This window comes from Arvicanthis niloticus, chromosome 24 (genome assembly GCF_011762505.2).
Source record: "Arvicanthis niloticus isolate mArvNil1 chromosome 24, mArvNil1.pat.X, whole genome shotgun sequence".
NCBI lineage: Eukaryota > Metazoa > Chordata > Mammalia > Rodentia > Muridae > Arvicanthis > Arvicanthis niloticus.
The window spans coordinates 1534815-1541524 of NC_133432.1; the positions used below are offsets into that span (position 1 = coordinate 1534815).

A 6710-nucleotide genomic window follows, 5' to 3' on the forward strand; every position below is an offset into this window, starting at 1 on the left:
GTGGTTAGGTTGTTGCAGCAGAAATCTCAGGGCCCCTGTGACCGGCTGTGGTGGGTGTGTCTCCTGGGGCCCTCTTCACACCGAGGATCAGATGGGCCTTATGCATGGGAGAGAGCTCTTACACTGAGCTACATCCAAGGTCCTAGCCCTGGCTACCTTATTTTTATTTTCAAATAGAATCTTGCTAAATTTCATAGGCTGGCCTCCAGTTTTTCTTCTTCTTTTCTTTTTCCTCAGAAGAAAAGGTTTCATGTAGCCTGGGTTAGCCTTGAATTCGCTATGTAGCTCAGCCTGGCTGTAGACTCCTGATCTTCCTGCCTCTGCTTCCCACGTGCTGGGTTTATAGGCACACATTACCAGGCTTTACTCGTTTGTTTTCGAGACAAGGAATTCTGCAGCCCAGGTAGGCTTGGAACTCACGATGTTGTTCCTTGGGGCCTTGAACTTGCATTGATCTTGTCTCAGTTGGAATTACACATACCAACCATACGTGGGTCAAATTTATTCATTTGAATGTGAACATTCAGCTCATCCTGAGCTAGTTTTCAAAGATACTTGTATTAGTCAGGGTTCTCTAGAGGAACAGAACTGATAAAATGAATATGTATGTATGTGTGTATGTATGTACGTACGTACGTGTGTATGTGTGTATATATGGGGGCTAATTAGGGTGGCTTACATGTGGTGTTCCAGTTAATCCAACAGTGGCTTCCCATGGGAGGTCTAAGAATTCAATAGTTCTTAAGTCCACAAGGCAGGCAGGATGTCTTAGCTGGTCTTTAGTGTACATTAGAATCTTGTAGAAGTAGGCTCTAAATGACAGTGAAGGAATGAACTTGCCAGTAAGAGCGAGATCAAGATGGCAAAGAGAGAGCAAGCTTCCTTCTTTTATGTCTTTATATAGGCTGCCAGCAGAAGGCGCGGTCCAATTTAAAGGTACATCTTCCTACCTTAAAAGATCTGGATTAGCCCAGATGTGGTAGTGCCAGGAAACAGGGAAAGTAAGCTCTGAGTTTGAGGGTAGCCTGGGAGTTCCAGGATTGCCAGGACTACAGATGGAAACTCTGTCTCAAAACAAAACAAAACAAACAAACAGAAAAACCACCCCAAACTAGAGGACAGGATCCATTAAATTGGTTTATACAATATGGTCTGGATCTTATTAGTTCTCGATGGAGAGACTTAAAACCTAGTAGCTGCTCAGTGCACTAGGGAGCTGCTGACCTTCACTCTGCATTGGAAATAAGCAGAGGACGGTAGCAGAAATAATGGCTTAGATGCACTTACCAGCAAGAAGTGAGGGCAAGCCGGCAATGCTGGCGCACGCCTTTAATCCCAGCACTTAGGAGGCAGAGGCAGGTGGATTTCTGAGTTTGAGGCCTGCCTGGTCTTCAGAGTGAGTTCCAGGATAGCCAGGGCTAAACAGAGAAACCCTGTCTCAAAAAAAACTAAAAACAAAAAAACAAGAAGTGAGGGCAAGCAAACAAGCAACACTTTTTTCCCTTGAACCTTTCTGTCTTGGCTTGCAGGAGGTGACACCCACTCTGTTGTAAAGTCTCTTCCCTCCAGTTGATACTTCACAGATCCACCCAGAGGTCTGTCTCTTAGTTGTTTTCAGATTCAGCCCGGTTGACAGTCAAGGTTAACCATCACTGTTATTTTTCCATGTTCCCAGGCTGGCTTACCATGATCTTATCTTATCTCCTGAATGCAAAGGTTATAGATGTGGTAGTGTAGCCTGTTGTAGTTTCCACTACCCTGCTTTAAGCTCTGGGCGGACCATGCTATCAGTCACCACCTTGGTTTCCTTGGATCCATGGATGAAAGACACACATATACACACTAGCTTATTTTTAATATGCTTTTTAGTTCAGAGGCTGGTCACTTCTAAGCCTCCCATGGCTGCCCTGTCCAGCAGGGCAATAAACAAGGGTCCGGGGAGATCACCTGAAAGAGAGGATGGGGGACACAGGCAAACGCAAAGAATCACGGCTTGTCTATAGGCTGATTAAACTGTAATTTTTACTTTTTCACACAGGGGTTATATACACATAAAGTCAGGATGTGGGGAAGGGGATGATACAGGAGCATAGGTGTTCAGCGAGTACAGATACCTTTCAGAACAGGATTTCGGCTGGGTGAAGGTTCAGGGGTCAGGTCACTTTGACTCTGCCTATGATTCACTTGCCCTTATCTAAGTTGGTACTATCCACCAAGGCCACCTATCCACAAGGTCTATGACTATTAGTTCTTATCCAGGCTGGTAAATTTCCACCAAAGCTGCCTGTTTACAATATCTTATAGCTATCTGTTTCAGTGTTTCTCTACAGAGTCTAAGACTTTGTGTTAGCAGGCTTACTTAGGCCTATGGCTGATTTTAGGCCTTCAGTGTATAAGCAAGGCTGCTCCTGACACGTGGCTAGCATGTCCTTCCCTTTGGTACTCCTGGCCAAACACCTCTAAATCTGCCCTCAGCTTAGTTGCCTGGTTACCTTCTTGCTCAGCAAATCTGCCCTCAGCTTAGTTGCCTGGTTACCTTCTTGCTCAGCAAATCTGCCCTCAGCTTAGTTGCCTGGTTACCTTCTTGCTCAGCAAATCTGCCCTCAGCTTAGTTGCCTGGTTACCTTCTTGCTCAGCAAATCTGCCCTCAGCTTAGTTGTGTTTCTAATCTCGCACCTGCTACCCCAGGCCAAGTCAGGGAAGTGGCCAATAGCCACTCTACCTGAGATATCACTTCGCTGGTGGGTCATCTCTCTTCCTCCTGCATCTCTTGGCCTAACTGCGGGTACCAGGGAGTTCTGCCTCTTCAGCCCAGCCATTGGCTGTCAGCATCTATATTGATCGATTAAGAACCAATCGGGGAACAGGACCTTCAGCGTTCACAAGCAGATTTCCCATCAAAGCATCAGAACCACTCCCTTCAGTACCCAGCAAGAACGATCAGTTAGTAACCATGCTGTCTTCAATCTGTGAATGTGGGGTGTTTTCCCAAAAGTCAATCTTTAGCTTCTTTGTACAGTGTCTTGAACATTTAGATATACAAGTCTTATCTCTTTTTTTTGTTTTATTTTGTTTTATGATACTCATTGACTTGCTGTGTAGATGAAGCTGTCTGTGAATCCCTGAACTTCCTGCCTCTACATTTTAACACTACAGCTGACTCTGTTTATTTAGGGGACAGAGCCTTAGCTTTTAGCCTGGCCTAGCTTGGACTTCACTAAATAGACTATTCTAAACTTGGACTCAGAACGGCTCTGCCTGAGGCTCCTGAATGTTGGGTTACAAGTATAGACTGGACATCATCGCTGCTGCCCCTTGCTACACTTTTGGATCATTTTTGAATCTGCATTTATAAGGGATGCTGGTTTGTGGCTTTCTTCTGTTGTCTTTGTTACTCAGGTTTAACTGGCCCCAGAATGAATTGAAAAGGTCCCTTTTTTTCTTTCCTTCACCTTCTCTCTTCCTCTTCACTTCTTTTTTTGATTTCTGTTCTTAAAGCAATTCTCTTGTCTTTATCTCTTTTTGTTTTCTTGAGTTTCATGGAGCCTGTACTGACCTCAAACTGTATGTAGCCAAGGATGACCTTGAACTTCTGGTCTTTCTGTTAGTACCTTCATGCCAAGGTGTACACCACCATGCCTGGCAGACATGTTTTCCCCTCCCCTGCTTTTTGAGACAGTTTGTACAACCCTAGTTGTCCTGGAACTCACTATGCATGCCAGGCTGGCATTGAATTCACAGAAATCTGTATGTCTCTGCCTCTCAGTGCTGGGATTAAAAGTTTGTGCAGTGGTGGTGCACGCCTTTAATCCCAGCACTTGGGAGGGGGAGGCAGAGGCAGGCGGATTTCTGAGTTCAAGGCCAGCCTGGTCTACAGAGTGAGTTCCAGGACAGCCAGGGCTACACAGAGAAACCCTGTCTCCAAAAACCAAAAAAAAAAAAAAAAAAAAAAAAAAGTAAGTTTGTGCCACCACCAACCTGCCTGGAGCTACACTGTTGAATAAGATGTTTACAGCTGACCTCTTGGACTTCGTGTTCTAAAAGGGAAAATCAGGAAGGTGGTTTACAGAGAAGTATACTAAGGGGTCATCTTTGAAGAGTAACTGAGCAGGACCTTATTGTGATAATCAGTGAGGTAGTGAGATATAAGTTGGAAGATTTAAGTCCAAACTCATCTTTGGCTAATATTTGACTCTCAACACAAACGGAGAGAGGACGTGAGTTTCATGTAGTTTGAAGTATTGTGTGACACTATTCCTGGGCAGAAGTGAACAGATGTCTGCTCACCCCAGGTAGGGAGCTGTGATGGTTTGTATATGTTCTAGCCACACTATTAAAAGGTGTGGCCCTGTTGGAGTAGGTGTGGCTTTGTTGGAGGAGGTGTGGCCCTGGTGGAAGAGGTGTTGCCCTTTTAGAGAAGGTGTGGCCCTGGTGGAGGAGGTGTGGCTTCATTGGAGGAGTTGTGGCCTCGTTGGAGGAGGCGTGGCCTTGTTAGAGTAGCTGTGGCCCTGTTGGAGTAGATTTGGCCTTGTTGGAGTAGGTGTGGCCTTGTTAGAGTGGCTGTGGCCTTGTTGGAGTAGGTGTGGCCTTGTTGGAGTAGGTGTGTCACTGTGTTCATGGGCTTTATGACCTTCATCCTAGCTGCCTGGAAGTCAGTCTTCTAGCAGCCTTCAGATGAAGATGTAGAATTCTCAGCTCCTCCTGCACCATGCCTGCCTGGACACTTCCATGTTCCTGCCTTGATAATAATGGACTGAACCTCTGAACCTGTAAGCCAGCCCCAATTAAATGTTGTCCTTAAAAGAGTTGCCTTGGGCACGGAGAGATGGCTCAGTGGTTAAAGAGCACTGACTGCTCTTCCAGAGGCTCTGAGTTCAATTCCCAGCAACTACATGGTGGCTCACAACCATCCTCAATGGGGTCTGATGCCCTCTTCTGGTGTGTCTGAAGAGAGTAATGGTGTACTCATATACATAAAATAAATAAATCTTTTAAAAAAAAGAGTTGCCTCGGTCATGGTGTCTGTTCACAGCAGTACAGCCTTAACTAAGACCGAGCAGAGTGTACATAGCACTGAAGTCCACCTTGGTGAGCCCATGAGCTCCACTGGGGTTACTTAGGCTGCACGGCCTGCAGACCACTCACCAGGCTGGAGCTTCCCCTATCCTGATGGCTCAAGTGGTCTCAGCCTCATCCAGGCAAGCTGGTCTAGGCTGGTCTCTGCTTCTTGCAGGCGGAGTGTCTTCTTTGCTGCTTGTCTTGTTGTCTAAGTGACTTGAGGCAGTCTTTTTTGCTTATGTACTCCTGGAGAGGGTGGGCTTAGTGAATCTGGTCAAAAGCTATTTTCAGTTGTATTTTTTGTCTTAAGGAGCCTGCCTAAAGGATGGAGTTATTGCATCTCCCCTTTAGACCAAGCTATTGTTTCACCTTGTGTGTGTGTGTGTGTGTGTGTGTGTGTGTGTGTATCCTTTCTTAAAATATCCTCTTGCTTCACCTCCCTTTTCTTTTCATATCTTAAAGTGTCTTCCTCCAAGATCAAGATGGAAGGTTTTAAGCTTTGGGAAAACGGCTACACTGTAGGAATATGGTGTGTCTGGCTTGTTTGGGCAGTGAAATCGAGACCAGTGGGACTGTGGATAGTTAGCAAGGGGGAGAGGCATCATGGAGGCAAGTGCCTAGGCCTGAGCACCCGGTAGGATATGAAGAAGATTGTAGATTTTGTACTGAACGCAGTAGGAAACCTCAGGAAGGTAACATGCAGGTGACTAAATATTTTTCAAAATCATTACAAAAACAAAAACCCCAAAACGAAACTATTTGAGAAGTTTTTAAAGAAGTTCTTTGGTTTTTTTAAGATGGGGGTTTTTTTCTGTGTAGCCTTGACTGTCTTGGAACTCACTTCACTCTGTAGACCAGGCTGGCTGTGAACTCAGAGATCTTCCTGCTTCTGCTTCCTGAGTGCTGGGTTTCAAGGAGTCTCAATGGCTGCTCATCATTTCACGGTTATATATAAACCATCAATTATTTAACCCAGTGTTAGAGCCTGGTGTAGTGACACATGCCTGTATTCTTGGCACTTGGGAGGCTGAGGCAGGGCTATCAGGAATTTGTGGCCAGCCTCAGCAGCATAGTAAGTTCAAGTCCAGCTGGGTTACATGAGACTCTCTCAAAGAACAAGTAAATATAGCTGGGATGTGGCTCAGTAGAGCATTTGCCTAGTGTGCACAAAGCTCTGGGTTTTATGTCTAGCACCACATGAATTGGGAATGGTTGGCACTTGATTGCAAACCTAGTGTCAGGAAAGTTGAGGCAGAAGGATTAGAAGTTGACTGTCATTCTTGTCTACTTAAAGAATTAGAAGCCACCCTGGAGAGTATGAGACCCTGCCTCAAATACCAGGGTCAAATAACATAACAAAAAGCCTAAAACAAAACCAAGCCATTATTTTGTAATGGTTCCCCCCCACTCCCCGCCTCCTGTATCCCCCATTGAGTCCAAGGTCTTGAATTTGCTGACTTTGCAGTGTGCACTGACTTATACCCCAGCCAGTGTCCTCCCACCCCCCCCAGTTTTTAATACAAAATTTTGATATTGAATCTATACTTTTGATTGTCTTTTTTTTTTTAAAGATTTATTTTATGTGAGTATACTATACTGTTGCTGTTCTCAGACACACCAGAAGAGGGCATCAGATCCCATTATAGATGGTT

General features: G+C 45.2%; 1 protein-coding gene across 7 annotated transcripts in view; it reads left to right on the forward strand.

The window, feature by feature from the left end:
* Chek2 (checkpoint kinase 2) overlaps window positions 1-6710 on the forward strand; it is a 34957-nt gene that overhangs the window by 1874 nt on the left and 26373 nt on the right. The window lies entirely within an intron of this gene.